General features: G+C 40.3%; 1 long non-coding RNA gene across 1 annotated transcript; it reads right to left on the bottom strand.

Annotated features, from left to right (window-relative positions):
• Positions 1–1,972: 1,972 nt before the first annotated feature.
• LOC123651866 lies at positions 1,973–20,782 on the bottom strand. The gene is made up of 3 exons (XR_006740835.1): positions 20,719–20,782; positions 2,525–2,600; positions 1,973–2,350 (listed from the first exon to the last, which is right to left on the bottom strand). It is a non-coding gene; the product is annotated as an uncharacterized LOC123651866 (long non-coding RNA).
• Between the last annotated feature and the right edge of the window lie 79 nt (positions 20,783–20,861).

Genomic DNA, 20,861 nt, shown 5'->3' with positions numbered 1-20,861 from the left:
CATGAAACCCATCCCTCGCCACCAAAAAGCCACTACCTGAGGGTCATCTAGAGTCCTGCTTGTCTGGATTAAGGAACTATGATGCTGAGGCAGGCAGATAAAGATAGAGCTATCCTGCACATTATCAAGGTTTTGTTAAGGGGACCAAAACCCATTAACAGTCAGAGTCACATTGAATAAAGCCATCTGCTGAGAAAATCAGACAGAGAGCAGGTAAGTTTTGATGAGGGAAAAGGGCAAGGAAGAGGTAATGAATGGTCCAAGGCAGTGGTCAACAAACTTCGGCTCACAAGCCACATGCGGCTCTCTGGCCCCTTGAATGTGGCTCTTCCACACAATACCACGTGTGGGGACGCAAGTACAGTGCGATTGAAACTTCATGGCCAATGCACAGAAATCAGCTCTCAAAAGAAATTTCAATCATTGTACTGTTGATATTTGGCTCTGTTGACTGATAAGTTTGCCCACCACTGCCGCAAGGCATAGCATGATATTGCCAAAGGGAAGCCTTGGAGAACACATCACCCAGGGAGCATACACTAGGAAGGAAGAATGACTCTGAAAGGGCACTAAGCGAGAAAGACTTAAGTCCAACTGTGCCAGTTTTAAAATTTTGCTTTGGGTGAGAAGGAAAGAGAGGATAAATATTTTGGGAATTGGAGCCATTTCTAAGATTCCTTTGGAATGACCTAGCTGTGCAAAAATTCATGAGTAATCATGCCTCCTCATCCTGAATTTCATTTTAGGCTTAAGTCAGGCTGCACACAAGGAAGAAATGCAGGAAATGGTAAGCCCCGGGAATGAAGCAGAATAAAATCCCTTAAGCTGCGGCTTCCTGACCCCGGCAGCTTCCGGAAGTGCAGCTTTGGACCTCGCCCCGGCTTACTCCTCATGTCAGGAGTTGAAGGCAACTGTGTTGCGTGAGGAACTGCCAAGTCCCAGGCCTGAACACGTTGGCCAACAATATGTGTGTGTCCATATTCTATTCAAGACCAAGGATTGCCCCCATGAGTAAAACTGGGCGGGGGAGCAAGAGCCACAGAGAGACAGGAAAGGCCTCCCAGCTGATCCAAGGATAGAATGCAAAGTAGTAAGATCCCCAAAAGTCTTTAAAAGTGGCCAGAAATTTTAATTTTTAACACAGAAATTTTAAATACAGAAATTCATGTACTAAAGTGGAGATTAGCCCGAACAGTGTGCTCAGTGGTTGAGCATTGACCTATGAATGAGGAGGCGATGGTTTGATTCCTGGTCAGGACACATGCCCAGGTTGAGGGCTCAATCCAGTGTGGGTTGTGCAGAAGGCAGCCAATCAGTGACTCTCTCTCATCATTGATTTCTATCTCTCTTTCCCTCTCTCTTCTCTGAAAACACTAACACACATACACACACACACACACACACACACACACTAAGAAAAAGAAGATTGGACTCGGGTTTAAAGTTCACTTCCAATTTTCCAGTCCTGTAAAATAGAAGGTGTGAGATATATATATATATATATATATATATATATATATATATATATATATATATAAAAATAAAACTTGTAAGGATACCCAAGAAAACAGAAATAGTAGAAGTAATAGCAATCCAAAGCAATATACAATGAGCCAAGAGAAAGGTCTAAAAAAACTCAGTATGGCAATTCCAAAAAGCAGTTCTCCTGAGAATATTCAAGAAATTTCTTCATACTTGAACAAAATAACCCTTTGTAGAAGTAGTCATTAGGCTGAATGCCTGGCACTGAGTATGGAGACCAAGTACACAGGTGGTTTGGAGCCAGAGGAACTGGTACACAAAACTCTCATGCAGTCCCCACCAAGTTCCTGCTCAAATGCAGTTACAGAGCATAATACTTACAATCCTTACCATTAAAGATAAATCAAACAAAAAACTAAAACCTGGTTAGCATGGCTCAGTGGTTGAGAATTGACCCAAAAGTAAATTCCCAGTCAGGGCACATGCCCAGGTTACCAGCTTGATCCCTACATACACCCCTCACTCTTCCTCTCTAAAATCAATAAAAATAAATATCTTTAATTGACCATAAACAAACAGCTGCTTTCCTATCTCAAACCAAAAAAAAAAAAAAAATCAAAATCAGATTGGCTTGAATTCTGCTCTCTGCATTTGTACACACTGTGGATCTTTTCTCAATATTCTGTTTTGCAATAAATTAGAATTCAAGTCATGGCATACCAAAGTTAATTGTTAATTCAGAAGCTAGAATCTGCGACCTCATGATTTCCCATGGGCTTGAAATTCTTATTTATTCGTTCGTTTCTGACAGTGTCTGAGGATCAGATCAGAAATGTATCCTTTGTCCCACCAACTATGTATGCATCAGCTGGAAACAAGAAAGAGAGATAAAAATTGACTAGGGTCTTGCTACTGGTCAAACCCAGCCTTAAAAGCATCATCAGCTCCTCCCATCCCCACCCCCACCCATCCCAACTCCACCCCAGAATCTGCAGAATCCGAATCTGCATTGTAACAAGATCCCAGCGATGGTAGTAGGTACCTAAACATTCCAGTCCTAAACCAAGGAACCAGGATTCTGTTGCTTACCTTCTGACCTTCACCAGAAACAGCAGCCTCTGGAAAGCAAAACAGAGAAAATTACGGCCATGGTCATCATTCCTGGGATCCTCCCATCAAGTATTTGTATTGTTTGAGAAAATTTCCTACCTCGCACTGGGACTGGCCAGGCTTATCCTGGGCCACCAGAGCCTCCAGCATGTTTTGACCCAAATCAGCTGATTAGTCTCGGTTCGTTATTAGACTTCAGGGGAAAGGAGGGGAAAGACTTCAACAAGTGTCCAACAAGGAAAGGCAGCTGTTTCTTGTAAAGACAATGACCAAGCCTAGCGGGGCTCCATCCTGTAGAACCTGCAGCCTCTCAGTCAGCAGAGAAATCCCTTCCTGGGAAACCAAGGCCACTTCCCGGACGCCAGGGGCTTCGGTGAGCCTGTGAATGTGACAACAGGACAACTTGGGGAGCGTGCAGGCGTGAGACAAACACAAAATCAAACTGAAGTATTTCCCAGAGTACTTCCTCCTCGCAAAAAGGCCACTGATGGTGGCAGGAAAGGTCACTGATCTTAAACAGCTTTTTGGGGGGGTGGGGGGGCACCCCTTTAAATAAGTCACAGAATGCCTCCATGTTTTAAAAGTAAATCTGAGGAGGACGGGTTTGTGGGAGCATATCTTAGAATCGACAGAATTTGGCAGAACAGTGCCCGGCCATGTCATTGACCGGTTTTGTTCATGGCTCTTAGCAATGAAGTGTTTGCCTGGCTCCCTGCAAATATATGAGGAAAAGGGGTGGTCACTGTTTTCTGCAGGAATGAAATACAACCGAAGGGCCCCAAAGAAGAGAAATGCCAAGACATCACCTTCTCCAACTAAATGTGGATTGGAAATCAAATAAATCTAAGAGTTTTGTGCTCCTCAAAACTTTGACTTTCATGATCTGGGGCCTGATTCTGGTCACCTCAAGACCATCTGACTAGGGGTATATATGTTGGGGTAGGAGGACCGGGTAGTGGTCAGCAGGAGAGAGAGAAACTGAGATCCTAAACTCCTAGTGAGTCCTCGGAATTCTGACTCCCTAAGGTGCGAAGCTGGTGACTTTCACTCTCTCATTCCTCCTCCCTCACCCCATTCTGAGTGTCTGGTGCCACAGCCAAGCTCTTTTCAATGGGTAAGAGATTCCTCTCGCTCTCGCCCTAACATGAGAAAGGCACAGCAATTAAGAAATGAGAGAGTGCCATCAGGAAATCCAAAGTAAGAGTTCCAAGCCCATGCCAAGGTTAGACAATGGACTTCCCCATCCTGCAAAGCCTCAAACAATCATCGCCATGTGTCATAAAATTTACAACAAGCCACTTTTGCTAATGGAAAAGTACTTTCTTTCTAAGGCCTTCTGGAAAGTTGTCTACTTTTTTTTTTCTCTTTTAAATGGATTCTAAATACTAGGATTTCCCACAAACTAAATTTATCACCAAGAAAGTCAGAAGGATGGATCCCATTGGTTAATGGGTGGAAAAACCTGTAACACAAGGAACTGTGTTCATACTTGCTTTTAAAGACCTGCATGTGATTTAAAAAAAAAAAAGAAAGAAAAGAAAAGAAAAAAAGTAAGTAAGAAAGAAAGAAAGAAAGAAAGAAAGAAAGAAAGAAAGAAAGAAGGAAAGGAAGAAAGAAAAGAAATAATTTTCTAAGTGGATATTTATAAAAAGCAAACATTTTTTGAAGAATTTCTCATAGAGGCCTCAAGCTTCCAAGGAGGGGCATCACCTGTTTATCTTTCCCCTGAATCCTAAAGCTCCCTCTAGTGACCAAGAACGTATCACCGGTGACAGGTACACATAGTAGACATTGTCCAAAGCCTCTGGCTTCTAGGGAGCCCCTTGAGTTTCTACAGCACTTTCATATACATCTGCTCATTTAGCAAGAGAACAGTAGGAAGGAAAAGGATCCTGTCTCCCATTTAACAGAGAAGCAAACTGAGGCTTAGACGGGGCCGACACTTGCACGCGGCTGGCAGTAAGGGAACAGGAATGGATACCAGGTATCCTGTGCCTCATGTTCTGTGACAATCACATAGAGCAACCCATGAATGTTCTCATGGGAAGCACTCACAAAGCACGTGTGAGGGATTTGCAGAAGGGCTCCTTGATGTTGGGGGTCCCTTGGAGAATCAAATGAGAAGGACGGGCCCATACCTACACATCTTCCCCTACAGCCTCAGAACACCCGTGGATCCCCTTAAGTATCACCTGACCCTCTTGGGCTCTAAGAACCCCAAGTGAAGACTGTGTCAACACCTACTAGATATAATCTTGAGATATCAAGAACTCAAGGAGATAAACTTTGAAGCTGTGTGACCAGCCTTTTTTTAAAAAAATATTTTTTATTGATTTTTTACAGAGAGGAAGAGAGAGGGATAGAGACCCAGAAACATCGATGAGAGAGAAACATCAACCAGCTGCCTCCTGCACACCCCCTACTAGGGATGTGCCTGCAGCCAAGGTACATGTCCTTGACCGGAATTGAACCTGGGACCCCTCAGTCCGAAGGCTGACGCTCCATCCATTGAGCCAAACTGGTTTCGGCAGTGACCAGCCTTTTTAACCTGCATGAGGAACCAAAACTCTGAATCTCCTTTAAGAAATCAAATCATATTTGCGAGTTGAACTTGGGCGTTTGCTTGCATTTTCTATAGATGTATGCATAAACAAAGCAATGTGTTAGCAGGGCCTAAGAGGAGTGTGCGTGGGAGTTTGAACAACAGACACATTGTCTTGGTTTTCCCCGGTATAAGAGATTAAAGGAATGATCATAGCTTCACACGTACTGCATGCATATGTTTGTGTGATAATTATGCTTTACAATTGGTTCTGGTTTCCCCATTAATGCCAAAGATTCTTTTTTACAATGTGATAAACCCTTTTGGCTCCAGCATACCAGTTCCACACATTCCTTGGTCTTTTTATGCTTAATGATGGAGTTTTAAAAGCTATACTTTGTCAAACTTTGGGGTGTGCATGTGTGAGTGTGTATTAGGGCCATGAATAGGGTTGGGGATACAAGAGAGGACAAGAGAATATGGTGCTTAATGGACTGACTATATATATGTATATATATATGTGTATATATGTATATATACATATATATGTGTGTGTTTGTAGATAGATAGATAGATAGATAGATAGATAGATAGAGATAGATATAGATATAGATATATAGATATATAGATATTTTTTCTCCCCCAGAGTGGAAGGGAGATGGAGAGATAGAAACATCAATAATGAGAGAGAATCATTGATCGGCTGCCTCCTGCACACCCCACCCTGGGGATCGAAGCCGCAACCTGGGCATGTGCCCTGACCACAAAGTGGAACCGTGACCTCTGAGTTCATAGGTTGACGCTCAACCACTGAGCCACGCCAGTCATGCTTGACTATATTTCAAAAGTAAACTCACATGGCAACCATTCATAGTAAAAAAACAAACATAGATAATAAATGTGCAAAAGAAAAACAGCCCCAAATATAATTTTAGGATTCTCACTAAGTTCATTTCAGTAACAAGAAAACCTGGTTACACATAAACATGTAGATACATGTCTAGATATGATTGTCTATGACTCTTCATACTTTGCCTGAGTAGGCTCATTTGGCCCCCAAAAGTAACAGCAACTGTTTTAATGAATATCATGCATCAAGGTTGTAATCAAATTTGCCAAAAATTAGTTTATTCCTTTTTTATTTCACTCCGATGCAAAGGCTTGCATCACCTTAAATGAGCCCCATGAACCTGGTATTCTTTCACACTCTTGTCCTCCAATATTTATTAGTAAAGTCATCATGAGAAGGAGGAATTACTATTATTCTGATATTTTCAATCATTTCCCTTTTCCTAGGTACCAATAATATAATTATTATCAATACCTATTATTTGTCAAGGGTTATGCTAGATACTTTGAAACCTAGTTTTACTCTTAACTAGCAAGTTAGCTTCTCTACACTAATATTATCTTGAGAATAAAAAAATGGAGATAATGAAAGCATCTACATAATGGACTTGTGGTAAAAAAAAATTTTTTTTAATATATTTTATTGATATTTTACAGAGAGGAGGAAGGGAGAGAGAGAGCTAGAAACATCGATGAGAGAGAAACATCAACCAGCTGCCTCTTGCACACCCCCTACCAGGGATGTGCCCGCAACCAATGTACATGCCCTTGACCGGAATCGAACCTGGGACCTCAGGCTGATGCTCTACCACTGAGCCAAACCGGCTTCGGCGACTTGAGGTAAAAATTAAATGAATATGGTGCTGAGAATAATGTCTGGTACATAGTAAGCACTTAATAAATGTCAATTATCATTATTATGTACTATTATTAAAAATTTTTGTTAATCTTCATTAACAAATTCCCTTTGAGTGGAATTATAATCCCATTTTACAAATGAGGACCTTGAGATTCAGAGGCAAAGAAATGTGTTCAACATTGCTCAGCAGCTAAGCATCAGAGCTTCAATGTTAATCTTCATCCGAGGATATCTTCCCATTTTTAGAGAGAGTGGAAAGGAGGGGGAGAAACAGAGAGAAGCATTGATGTGAAAGAGACACATTGATTGGTTTGCCTCCTACACTCGGGGCCAGGATCAAGCCTGCAACTGAGGTATGTACCCTTAGCCAGAATTGAACCTGGGTCTCTTCAGTTCATTGACCGACACTGAACAAAACTGGCTAGGGCTATTCACTATTATTTAAATTAATACTCAAAACCACCCCTTGAGTGGAAATTATAATCCCATTTTACAAATGAGGACCTTGAGATTCAGAGGCAAAGAAATGTGCTCAACCTTGCTCAGCAGCTAAGCATCAGAGCTTGAATGTGAACCTATTTCCACGTCTTTGCCCCCAGGCTCCACACGATGCTACACTGCCTCTTCCATTGAATTACTCTTCATTCTTACCTTAGACCAGAGTGGTCTTAACCTGCCTTGGTCTCAGTTTCCTCACCTATAAAATGCGGATAATGACAGTGCCTACTTCCCAGGGTTGACAGAGCAAGTGCTCCACAAATGTGACTCTGATGCTTCTCCTAGGAATGAAAGTAAAGGCTACCTTGAGACTGTCTAGGCAAGTTAAGAAAAAAGGAAAAATGTGACTGGCCACACAATAAAGTGACGGCCAATGTCAACCTCGTCTTCTACCCAGTGGCATGACCATCACACCAAAGGTCTGTTTAATCTGTTTAACATTTTATTTCTAACTCTTTGAACCTCTCTTGGAAGCACCCTAACATCTTTATGTAAGAATAACAGTCCCAAACCACCTGAAATAACAACAGTGGGGATTTTTAAAAGGGGATCTGTTTGTTCTGGAATACCATAAAAGAGGCCCGCTAATTCAGCAGATTACTAGCTTCAAAGCAGTTCAACTTGACCAACTTGGAAGCCAAAACAGTCCTCACGGTCAGCATACAAATGGGAATTTAACAACCGGCCTGACAAGTGCATTCTAAAAGCTGTATGTGAGAGGAGAGTGGAGGTCCGGGAGAGAGTGACGGCTGGCTGTGTTTCGGTGGGAGTCGAGTCTGTGATTGCTAACTTGTTATTTCAACAGCCATAGTTAATACTTACATTGTCCGGTCTGGCATTAGTTGTTACTCCCAGTTGGATTCTTTTCTTTCTTTCTTTTTTTTTTTTTTTTTTTCCTGGAACACGACTTTGTCTTTCTCCTCCTAAATAATAGCTAAGTATTTCAAATGACATTCTATAATTCAGAGGACGGAACAGGGCATCCTTCAAAAATAGGCATGTAACTAAAACTAAAACTTGTAAAAACAAAATCTAAACTCCTACAAGGAATTAAGCATCAAATCTTTCATCAGTTGCTTATCATATGTGCAGCATCAGCTCTTGATTATACACATTACTGGAGAGAACCAATGACCCAGATAATCCAAAAATCATTTATTTGATTTTGAAATGTGTTTTTATTTACATTTGATCCTGGATCTACCTGGAGTCCTTAGGAGTGGAAATAGAAACAAAATAATGAGCTCTCGCTATTTGTCTCCAAGAATCAGAAAAACCAGCCCCAATTCTCGACCTTGAACTTGTTCCACCTCTATCTGCTTTCAGTTCTACTGAGTTAAGATTTTATTTGCCAGACTACCAGCCTAAGTAGACATTTCCCTTTTTCAGCCTGCAATGTTTGTGGCTTATTATCTTCCATTAAGTGGGAGAGAAAATTAGGTTTGGGAGTGGAAAATCCTGTCTTTCTAGTGCCAATAGGGCTACACAATATATGAAGAAAAAGAGAAAAAAAAAAAATCTAGGGCCTGGCTGGTGTGGTTCAATGGTTGAGCATCGACCCATGAACCAGGATGTCACGGTTTGATTCCCAGTCAGGGCACATGCCCAGGTTTTGGGCTTAACCCCAAATAGAGGGTGTGGAGGAGGCAGCCAATCAATGATTCTCTCTCATCATTGATATATCTATCTCTCTTCCTTCCCCTCTCTGAAATCAATTAAAAATATTACTTAAAAAACACTTATTGGGTGATCTTAACATTTTCCTCTTCACATGAGCTGGCTCTAGTGAGGGTTAGATGTGAGGGTGTGAGAAAGCTCTCAGCCTACTCCTCGGCGCCTATTGAGTCCTATATAAATAATGGCTCCATTTTATTAGCTTCTGTCTAACCTCATGGTGAATTATCAATCTATACAGAATTAAATGTAACCCCACAAGAAAATATACAGCAAGTATCTTTGCAGAAGGAGTGAATAAACCTTTGCTCCACACTGAATCAGGGCCTACATAAAGTGGTATGTTTAAGTGTAAAATGTCAAAAGGTCAAGAGGGAGAAAAATGTGATAATGCAGGTAAAAAAAACACAGCTAGAAAACTGATTTTTCTAACAGAGAGCCCTTGCTCAATTGCTTACATTTATTCCCTCTTAGTATCTAAATTTAACAGACTTGATTCATTTCAATTGCTTGCTACCAGTAAGCATTGTCCTGTGTCACTTTTGTTTGGTGATCGTTCATTATACTGCTTGGATTACTTATTAATGGCTTGTTTATTTAACTCCCGGGACACAGATAATGTCTGCATTATCTGAGTGTAATACCTTGAAAAGCCTCTATTCAGCATGTTCCAGAACTTGCTCACAATAGCAATAAATGACACTGGATTTTAAAAAAATATCAGTAAACACTAACTAGAACTTGGAGGGTGTCATTCAGTAATTATTTTTCAAGTGCATTCCAGCTTCTGAAAGACAGAGTAGCATTTCATTATCTAATTATGCCCTAGGAGTACCTTGATAGACAGTGCTATTTCGCAATGATTTTATTGTTGTTTTTTAATTTATTTTTTTTATTAATTTCAGAGAGGAAAAGAAATATCAATGAAAGAAAATCCTCAACTGGCCACCTCCTGCATGCCCCCTACTGGTGATGGAACTCGCCACTCAGGCATGTACCCTGACCAGGAATCAAATGGTGACTTCCTGATTCATAGGGCAATGCTCAACCACTGAGCCACACTGGCCGGGCATGATTTTATTGTTTCACCTAAGTAATCCTCAGGTTGGGATTTGTGAAATTCCTAGGATTTTAATTCCATGCCTTAAAACCATGAAGTATCAGTGACATGCATTTGTAGTCTCATGTCAAAAAAAATAATAATAATAATCTTCCTAAATATCACACTGAAATTATCATTCTGTATTACACAATTTCATTGTTTACTGTCCTCAAATAACAAAACTAAAGTTGAACTTTCCATCTACCTGAGTTACTCCAAGTAAAGGTATTGACTTCTCAACCCCTGTGGTTCTCAAAATTTAGGGTACGAAGACTCCAGGAGAGCCTTGTACTCTCCACCATCAGACTGTGTTAGTGTATAGATTCAGGGGTGAGGTTCAAGGATCTCCATTTTCAGCCAGTTCTGATGCAGGTGGTTTGCAACACACATTTTTAGAAATCACCAACTTATACTATGATTTGATTAAAAAAATTTAGTTGCCATAACTTAATAAGCATTACTAAAAAAAATGAATTTGAACACTTTCAAACTTGCTCACTTGAATAATCCTGAGAAGTTAAGTCTACTTAAAGGGGCATTTTTTTTTTTTTGGTGGGGGGTTTTGTGAGCCACTAGTTTAAATATTGGTTGCATGCTTATTACATATGCTCTGCACTAAAGCATACAAAAAATAAACAACTAGATTTTGTTCAGCAGGGCTTCATAATCTAGTTAGGGAAGCAATATACAACCATGAAGAAGTTGAGTCAAATTACTTAGAGTGAATGATTAAATGGCAAATAAGGGGAAATCAAAGAGGGTACTGACAGGGACTGAAGTGGGAGTGAGGGGGGGCAGAGCCTTCCCCGGAGTGCAGGGCAGGAGCAGGGAGGTAAGACAGACCCCGAGGTGGGTTAAAGAAAGCCAGAGTGACTACACCTCTGCACGATCATATTTTGGAACTGCCAGAATCACATGACACCTCTGCTATGCATATTTTGCCTCCGAGTTCAGAGATGCCAACTATAATTAAACCCACATGCATATTTAAAGTCCCTGCTTACTACAAAAGGGGAAAAGCCCCACTTTTAGTTCTTCTCAAACTGTTCAATATTTTAATGCCAAAAATAAATAAAAAATAAAAACAACCTTCAGCCACAATCAATAGTTATTGGAGAATGACCAAAATTGAAGGGAAAAAAGACCAAGGAAATTTAGCACAGAGGTACATTTTTAGAAAAATGAAGAAAATTTTTAATTAATTAGTTTGAGTTCTGTGCTGGAAGAAAGAGCAGAAATGGAATGGAAATGGATATGCACAACCCCATTACACAGACCAGAAAATGAAAATTCAAAAGCTAATGAGGGCAGGATGAGAAAGCAAGTGAGTAACGCAGGCCAAAGTTGGAGGCAGTATAAGAACTGTGGCTGAAACAACCATAATGTCCACAGAAAAGATGAAAAATATGATATTCATGCAAACAAAACCTTGTACATGAATGCTCATGGCAGCACATTCAAATGATAGAAATAACTGGTCCACATAATTTATGACTACATAAATAAAATGTGGCATACCATAAAATGGAATATTATTCAGCCATAAAAAGGAAAGATTAATGCTACATTAATCAATCTTGAAAACATTATGCTAAGTGAAAGAAGCCAGTCATAAAAGGCCATATTTTGTATGATCCCATTTATATAAAACATCCAGAATAGGTAAAATCAAAGAGACAGCCTGGTTGGTGTGGCTCAGTGGTTGAGGGTAAAGGTATGGACTAGGAGGTCATGGTTCAATTCCTGGTCAGGGGACATGTCCGGTTGTGAGCTCCATCCCCAGTGTGGGGTGTGTAGGAGTCAGCCGATCAATGATTCTTTCTCATCATTAATGTTTCTGTCTCTCTCTCTCCCTCTCCCTTCCTCTCTGAAATCAATGAAAATATTTATTTTTTTAAAAATAAATAAAATTAAAGAGATAGAAAACCATGGTTGCCAGAAGCTGGGGGTACAGAGAATGGGGAGTAACTGCTTAACTGGAATAGAGCTTTCTCTTGGAGTGGTGAAAAGTTTTGGAACTAGACAGAGGTGGTGGTGGTTGCAAAACCTGTGACTATATCGTATGCCACTGAACTGTTCACTTTACAATGGTAATTTTGTTCTATGTGAATTTCATCTCAATTATTAAAAATCTTGATACAACAACAAAGGAACTGTGGCAAGCTGGGGCACACCTTATAAATGGCATCTACCACCCCATCCTTGCCAGGTGTTGCCATGTCAGAACTTAGTGTTTGAGAGAGAATGTGAACTCGGGTTTTTATATAAAACTTACTATTTTAAATATTGGCAACTAATTCAAAAAATTCAAAATTGTGCTGGTCAATGAAAAACTTACCCCAGGCTAAAGACAGCCCATAGACCACTAATACGTAAATTCTGGCAAAGCCCATGTTAATTTAAATGACTATTTTAATATTCTACAATATAAGCTCAATATATTGTTTCATGATTTCAAATTCTTAGAGATAGTTTAAGTAAAAATATCATTTTACCTGAATATACATACAAACATATACTAACTATATGTTAAATATAAAGTTACATATGGATATAAATTTTAATAGACAACACTACCACAGAAAAGAAGTTTTTTTTTTTGTTTTGTTTTTGTCTGCAATGGCCATTACACCCCATGACATCAGAGTTCTCTTTCATGACTTAATTTGAAATTATATCATTTTTCTCTATGATATTCTGTTGGGAACACTCCAAACATGAGTTCTTCTCTGCTCAGTAAAGCATTATGCTCAATGAAAGACAGGTGTCCACGCATATTCTTGACCTAAGTTGCCTTAGCCTTGATCACTTTTCATTCAAACTTTACTGTAGTTTAAGACCTGTAAATAAAGTGGAATAAAGCCCTTACTTTAAGTAAATGCCAAGCACTTACAATTATGATTAAATGCTCTCCTATCAAATGGCAAGTTATGTTAAAATAGAATAACAAAATATCCGATATTTATTTATTTTTTAATATATTTTTACTGATTTCAGAGAGGGAAAGAGGAAGATAGCAACAACAATGATGAGAATCATTGATTGACCTGACTCCTGCATGCTCCACACTGGAGATTGAGCCTATATACTGGGCATGGGCCCTGACTGGGAATCGAACCATGGCCTTCTGGTTCATAGGTCAACACTCAACCACTGAGCCACACCAGCCAAGCTCAAAATATCCAATATTTATAAAACTAAATAAACAAAACAAAGCCTCTAGATTTGAAAGCTAAATTTCAGGGACGGTATAACTTTTTATTTTAACATAATTTTGACTTATGAGAGAGTTGGAAACATATTATTCAGCGCTTCCATATACCCTTCATCCAAATTTCCCTTAACTATAACCATGGTACATTTATATGACCATTTATAAACATTTATTTTTATATTTTATTAATTTTTTTTACAGAGAGGAAGGGAGAGGGAGAGAGTTAGAAACATCTATGAGAGAGAAACATCTATCAGCTGCCTCCTGCACACTCCCTACTGGGGATGTGCCTGCAACCAAGGTACATGCCGTTGACCAGAATCAAACCTGGGACCCTTCAGTCCACAGGCCAACTGATTATCCACTACTAAGCCAAACCAGTTAGGCTATAAACATTATATAACTGTGATACATTGATCAAAAAATAATAAATTATCCCTGGTACAAGAGTGTTAATTAAACTATTGATTTTGGTCAGATTTCTATTCCAGGACCCAGTCCAGGGTACTCTATTGCACTTTGTCTCCAAGGCTGAGAGAGGTGGAGACCAGTCCAGTTCCCACAGCACAGGGCACAGAGTACATGTTCACACGCAGGTGAGTCTCTGCCGCTCCCTGAGCCAGGCTGCCTGGGAGATGCTGGGCAGAATCCTGGGAAGACTTCCTGAAGTCCGTTGTTTTTGTGCCCCAGGCTTAGGGAAACGGTGTTGCCCTCACCATGCTTACAAGGGATAAGCAGTGACCTAAGCCTACATTCTAAAAATACAAACGTGAACCACTCACCACAATACACACTCAGAGCAGAAAGAGGAACTTTGAGGTCATCTAGTTTAATGTCTTCATTGGACAGCTAAAGAAATTAGTGAAAATTTCCTGTATTTTACTGAGAGATGGATGTCTTTTAAAATCTACACTTTAGACTTACCCATGCGGCACTTTGCATCTCAGCCTACAGCGAGAGGAATCCCTTGGCAAAGGACGTGGGAATTGTAGACAGGTAGGTGATCCATGGTTGTTTCAGTAAATGTATGCAAACTAAGAAAAACATTCTGCTCCCACAAAACCAGAGAGAAACAGAGAGCCTTCATCTCACTCTGGCCCTCAGGTGCTTCCCAGGACCCTAGGGCTGGAGGGAAGGCAGGGTTGCCTCTTTTTGCCCAAGTTCTGTGTGGGTTCTCTCAGCTGAGAGCACAGGAACAGGAGAGGGAAGGAGAAACTCTATGGTTTCTGGGAAAGAAAAGGGTGGTGTTCCTTCCCCACATTTTTCTCCTGTGTGTAAGGTACAGCTTTCTCCCGATTGATGGATTACCGGGTGTTTTCCCTTTGTGAGTGTCTGACCCATTCCCAATTTTAAGCGGTAATTCAAGATACCGCTGCCCTTTCTGCAAAATGTTCTCTCTCAGGCAGATTGCCATTATCAACAGGAGTAGGCAAATATTCACTGTAAAGTAACGTTGTGTGCGTGTTTTTCAAGCCAACATGTGAATTTAATTTAGAATACTAATGGGCATGGTAAACAGGAATATTATTTGTTGTTTTCTTTTTTGAATAAAGATTGACTTTTGGTTTTAAGCCATAAAGTGTAGTTTGTTAAATGAACATACTCTATACTTGTTGTTCAACTGGGCCTTGGGTATCAGACCAAGCAAGTCTGTGAAAGTCCACCCTTTGAGTTGCCAATGAGCTCGCTAGCCATTCATTCGTCAGATAAGTAAGTAGCCCCACCTGTATTACTTCAGACCCGGAGCCTCAGAGGGTCTGTGTTTAGCATCAGACTTCAAGGTGTAGTTTTCCATGGAATGCTAAAGGCTTTCTTCAGGAATGACTAAGGTTTTAGAAATTTCCCATGTAACTCTGTCATACTGTGCCATGTGCACAAGCCCTTGGACTGAAAGGACCTGGGTTCAATTCCGGTCAAGCGCATGCACCTCAGTTGCAGACTCGATCTCTTGGCCTTGGTCCAGGTGTGTGCAGGAGGCAACCAATTGATGTGTCTCTCTCATATCAATGTTTCTCTCTCTGTGTCTCTCCACCTCCCTTCCATTCTCTCTTAAAAAAATTAAAAAAAAAAAAACAATAGGAAAAGGAAAAATATCCTCAGATGAGAACAACAACAACAACAACAAAAAAGGTAAGTACTGGTTTAACTTATTTCCACTAGAATATAAATTCTATCAGGTTCAAAATTAGGTCCGTCTATTGACCACTATACCCCTAGAATCTAGCACGGGGCTAGAAATTCCATAAATACCAGTGGAATAATCAAAGAGAAGCCTTCACTCATTCCATCTGAACCCTTATGCAGTGTTTGATAGTGTAGGAAACAGCCCACGCTCCCTTCCTAAAAGCATCCCTTGCACAGGGGTACCACTCTCCTCTTCGCCTCCCCCTACCTTCCTCTTTGCTCTTCAAATGGCTTCCTTAGCTCCTCCTTCCCGCTATGTTCTTTCCCTACATTCCAACCTACTCCACCTTCTCACTGCCAGGATGCAGTAGGCACTCCAGAAACATGCATTAAATGAAAGGATAGCCCTAACTCTCCTAGGAAAATGTTATCCATCTCCATAGCTTCAATAATTATGTTAAACTGAATATCTAAATACCTATAACCCAACCTAATTTAAATATCTATCCCTAACTTAAATGTCTCACCTGGGCAACAAACCCGTGCCTCCATGAGCACCCTTATGTCAATACATTCACAACTAGACTTTCCAATAAGCAACAGGTTAATCACACATATGATCTCCTTTCCCTCCCCAGTCTCTGCTGAAGCATGGTAAGGAATTTAAGGGAGGGAAGAAGGGAGGGAGGATAGAAGGTACAAATCCATGAAGCAAAGAGAACAGAAGAGAACCCAATGGCTAACTAAAGATTTCCACACATTTGTGGAAGGTGTAATTAGGGTGGAGGTGAATTAGCTGAGTTAGGAAAGTACCACCGGGGACAGGACAGTAGTATGTAGTAATTTCTTCTCATGTCTAAAAATGTAAGTTGCAATTCTTAAAAAAATGTGTTTTTATTTCAGAGAGGAAAGGAAAGATAGAAACATCGATGATGAGACTCAGCTATCGGCTGCCTCCTGCACGCCCCCTGCTGGGGATCAAACCCACAACCTGGGCATGAGCCCTGAACAGGGAATTGAACTGTGACCTCCTGGTTCATAGGTCAACCCTCAACCACTGAGCTTTTTTTTTTTTTTCAATTGGCTGTTTCATGTACCGTTTTTCTCTTTCACCAGTTAACAGTTTCTGAATGCTGAATTAGATACTGAAAAAAAGAAAAAGAACTGTCAGAACCGGTTTGGCTCAGTGATAAGAGCGTCGGTCTGCAGACTGAAAGGTCCCAGGTTCGATTCCGGTCAAGGGCATGTACATTGGTTGCGGGCACATCCCTGGTAGGGGTTGTGCAAGAGGCAGCTGATCGATGATTCTCTCTCATCGACATTTCTAACCCTCTCTCCCTCTCCCTTCCTCTCTGTAAAAAAAACAATAAAATATATTTTTTTTAAAAAAGAAAAAGAACTGATTCAGCCTCAGCTTACAGAACCCTGGAAGGCCATACGGAGGCCCGGGTATGAAAGAGAACAGAGCTACGCACCAGGTGGACTGAGACAGGTAGTTTACATAATGGGCTGTGCCACCCAGGGCCGCCTTTCCAGGCTCTTCTCAGGAAAACTGGCAGCTGCTATATTCCCCAGGATGATTCAACTTTCTCTAAGAAACTGACTAGCTTAAGGGGAAAACTCCTGGTATGTGGAGGCTCCCTCTACAAAATGTACCATCAGCAAGCACCACCTGTGCCTACATAGCTCCATTCAGCTTTTGTTGTTGTTGTTGTTAATCCTCACCAGAGGATATTTTTCCTCAGGTGATTTTAGAGGAAGTGGAAGGGAGGAGGAGAGACAGATTATATATATAATTGTTGACAGTATTACAGATGTCCCCCCCCCTTCTCTCCTTCTCTCCCTTCTCTTTATATCCTCCCCCCTACTTTTCCCCACCCCCCACAGGCCTTCACTACACTATTGTCTGTATGCATGGGATATGTATATATGTATAAAAGTTTTTTGCTTATTCTCTTCTCATCTCCCTACTCCCCTCTGTTTGCTCCATGTTTGAGCCTATTTTGTCAGTTTATTATGCTCATTAGATTCCACATGTAAGTGGGATCATGTGATATCTGTCTTCCTCTGGCTGGCTTATTTCACTCCGCATAATATTCTCCAGGCCCATCCATGCTGTAGGGCAGAATTCTTAAGGACACCCCTTTCCCATCTCAGCCCAGACACCTGCTCCTCTCACATCTTCCAATTTCTGTTCTAATTATCATCATTTCACCCAGCTGATCAGGCCTAAGAACTAGAACTCTTATCTGAGTTTCCCGCCTTCCCCCACCTTGAGAGCTAACGTTAGCAGTCCTGTTTGCTCTACCTGCAAAATACATCCCATCCACCTCCACGTTTTACCAGGTCACTGCTGCCGACAGACTCTAAAGGGTCCCTTTCCTGGAGACTGCAAGACACTCCCAGTTAAGTCTCCCCTGCTCTGTGTCTCCGTCTCCAACAGGCCGACTTCCTCACAGCAGCCGGAGCATCTCAACTACACACCAGATCGTATCAATTCCCCGCTTAACACCTTCCAGAGACTTCCCAATACAATTAGAATAAAATCTGAACTACCGGACTCAGGATTATATATGAGCAGGCCTGCCGACTTTCCAACCTTAACTCCTACTGTTTCCCCCATCACTCTCTCCACTCCAGGCAAGCTGGCCTTTTTCAAACACACCAGATTCATTTACTAGCTGTTCCTTCTCCCCCCAGATTTTATTTTAGCAAGGCTCGCTCAGAATGTTACCTCCTCAGAAAAGCCCATCATCTAGAGCAGACCCTTCTTCTCCACCCAGGCATTGTTTATCCCAGTGATTTTCAACCCTTCCATCTCTTAGCACACATGCACTCATTACTAAAATTCTGTGGCACACCAAAAAAAATTTGCCAACCTGACAAAAAAGAAAAAAAGATAAAATTTCCATTCATGTCCACTATTGTTGAGTTGGCTGTTTTCATTCTTTTATTTGACAATCTAGGGGGAAAGAAGTCAATGCCTCTGACTAGAGAGAGTCAGGTATTGCATGTTTTAAAAATTCTTGCAGCTCACCAGTGTGCCTGCCAGGGCACACTGGTTGAAACTCGCTGGTTTATTATGCCATTGCCCTGTTGTATTTTCTTTAGCACATACAGCCAAAAATACATGATTGGTTTACATGCTTAATATCTATTTCCTATCACTGTCATGGGTCCCCTCAGGTCAGCAGGGCCCCTCCCTCATTCATAGCAGCTGGAATACTAGCTAGCACATAGCAGGTATTCAATTTTACTTAATATGAAGAAAATGAAAATAAAAGTACTTTTACTATTAGCATAGGGGGAAATGAAAATCTACCCTAGCACTGATATGTTAACTTATTTTTGATATATCATCAGTCAAGACTGGTATCTTAACCAGTCAGTTATTATGGAAATCAATTATCACTAAAAAAAATATTGGTACTTTGTATCAGGATTATCATTATATAAAAAAGGAAACAAATTTGCCTTTTAGATACTTTCCCCAAGATAATTTTCTAAATCAGATAAGGTACTGAACGCTGAGAACAAGTGAGGCACCTTCCAGATAAGCAGACATGAAGCCAGGCCTCAGACTTGCTCTACAATATGTGAGAGCAAGTTGGATCTTGGATTTGCTGCTATAGGTTACCAAGACATTTAAGAGCAGTTCCAATCAGAGTTGTAGTAGAAGTCAAAGAGCTATCTTGAAAATCACAACAGAGAAGAAAAAAAAAATCACAACAGAAATCTCAAATGTTGTAATGTAGTGTGCAATGCCTAAACTATCAAGTATATTGATTTTAAGAAAAACTGATTCAAGTTAAAAACACTAACCTCCTGGTAATCAGGCATGTTGATTGGTTTGAAAAAAAATTAGGTCTTAATAATAGATAAGTTTGGTAGTCAAAACCTTTTTAAAATGTACCACTGGAGTAGCAAAGCAGGACCTTACACACCCACAGGACCACGTCCGAAATTTGCAGAAAAGCCATTGTAGTCTGCCCCCTGCTTTGTTCCCAGCCACTTTTCACATTCCCATGAGTGTGGTCAGCCTCAAAATCATCTAGAAAATCCCTGTGTAATGTTTAAGAGCTCAAATGTAACTTCCTTTGTAATCTTTGTTAATCCATTCAGAGGCTGAATTATCTCTTACCTATGTTCCCAGATAAACACTGAAAATAATTTTTAAGTCTTAAAAAAAAAAAGTTTCTCTCTAGCAGATTTGGCTCAGTGAATACTGCATCGACCTGTGGACTGAAGGGTCCCGGGTTTGACTCTGGCCAAGGACACATGCCTGGGTTGCAGGCTCAATCCCCAGTAGGGGGTGTGCAGCAGACAGCCAATGAATAATTCTCTCTCATCATTGATGTTTCCATCACTCTCTCCTACTCTCTCTCTGAAATCAATAAAAAAAATATTTTTAAAACATTTACATTTAAAAATCTATGTTTTCATTGATTTCAGAGAGGGAGAGGGAGAGGGGGATAGACACCAATGATGAGAATCACTGATCAGTTACCTTCTGCCCGCCGACTGCTGGGGATGGAGACTACAATCCAGGCATGTGCTCTGATTGGGAATCAAACCTTAACCTCCTGGTTCATGGATCGATGCTCAACCACTGCACCACACTGACTGGGTTGAACATAATTTTAAGTGTAGTATATTATAGTATTTATTCTGCTTTGTTTTCCTGGCTAGGCTGTAAATGCTTGCTCAATTAAAGAAATATACAATTTAAATTCATAAATCAATATGCAAAGCATCTGTCAGAGGAAATATTCAACTATTATTGGTCAAACTCATTAATTACTGATAGAATGAGAAGTCTTATTAGGATTATGTTTATAGTTAAATGGTGCCTAAATGACTTAATCTACTGTATGGAAGGTTTCTTAGATATAACAACTGTATCTAAAAGCCCAGAATTCAGGCCTATGCACACTATGTTTTTAACACACAAGTTTTTTGCTGCCCTGGCAAATTCTTCATTCTTTCTATATAGTGACTTTACTCAAGTAGAATGACCATCTGTAAGTTTCATTGTAACTAAGAGGTTCTGAGAAAAATGGTCACCTCTCTAAATCTTTCCGCTATTTTGGTTCAACAAAATAGAACTTTCCTAGATTTCTGATGACATGAATACCCTTCAAAGATCCTATTGCTGTTTTCTTGCAATGATCAACACCACTGCAGGTAAATCATAAAAAAAACTTGGCAAATGACTAAAATAGCAGAAACATGAAATATAAATAGTCACTTTTAAATGAACTTACTGATTTATATTGCCACAACAAATTTTCATTTCCTGATGATCCCCTAAAAAAGATACAGGTCTTTAAAATTTAATAAAAAGTACTAAGTGATATTTTAGTAATCTTTTGAACTATTATGCTTAACATTTATTAATAAAATCTGT

The sequence above is a fragment of the Pipistrellus kuhlii genome, unplaced genomic scaffold (genome assembly GCF_014108245.1).
Source record: "Pipistrellus kuhlii isolate mPipKuh1 unplaced genomic scaffold, mPipKuh1.p scaffold_m20_p_9, whole genome shotgun sequence".
Taxonomy (NCBI): domain Eukaryota; kingdom Metazoa; phylum Chordata; class Mammalia; order Chiroptera; family Vespertilionidae; genus Pipistrellus; species Pipistrellus kuhlii.
The sequence above is the reverse complement of the archived record's forward strand: the minus strand, read 5'-3'. Positions and strand labels throughout refer to the sequence as shown.